We start from the raw sequence: 552 nt of genomic DNA on the forward strand, positions 1-552 counted from the left end.
AAAACAGTGGAAACAGTGTCAGACTTTATTTTTTGGGGCTCCAAATCACTGCAGATGGTGATTGCAGCCATGAAATTAAAAGACGCTTACTCCTTGGAAGGAAAGTTATGAGCAACCTAGAGAGCATATTCAAAAGCAGAGACATTACTTTGCCAACAAAGGTTCGTCTAGTCAAGGCTGTTTTTCCTGTGGTCTTGTATGGATGTGAGAGTTGGACTGTGAAGAAGGCTGAACGCCCAAGAATTGATGCTTTTGAACTGTGGTGTTGGAGAAGACTCTTGAGAGTCCCTTGGACTGCAAGGAAATCCAAGCAGTCCATTGTGAAGATCAGCCCTGGGGTTTCTTTGGAAGGAATGATGCTCAAGCTGAAACTCCAGTACTTTGGCCACCTCATGCGAAGAGTTGACTCATTGGAAAAGAATCTGATGCTGGCACGGATTGGGGGCAGGAGGAGAAGGGGACGACACAGGATGAGATGGCTGGATGACATCACTGACTCGATGGACGTGAGTCTGAGTGAACTCTGGGAGTTGGTGATGGACAGGGGGCCTG

The sequence above is a fragment of the Bison bison genome, unplaced genomic scaffold (genome assembly GCF_000754665.1).
Source record: "Bison bison bison isolate TAMUID 2011002044 unplaced genomic scaffold, Bison_UMD1.0 scf7180017864484, whole genome shotgun sequence".
Taxonomy (NCBI): Eukaryota; Metazoa; Chordata; class Mammalia; order Artiodactyla; family Bovidae; genus Bison; species Bison bison.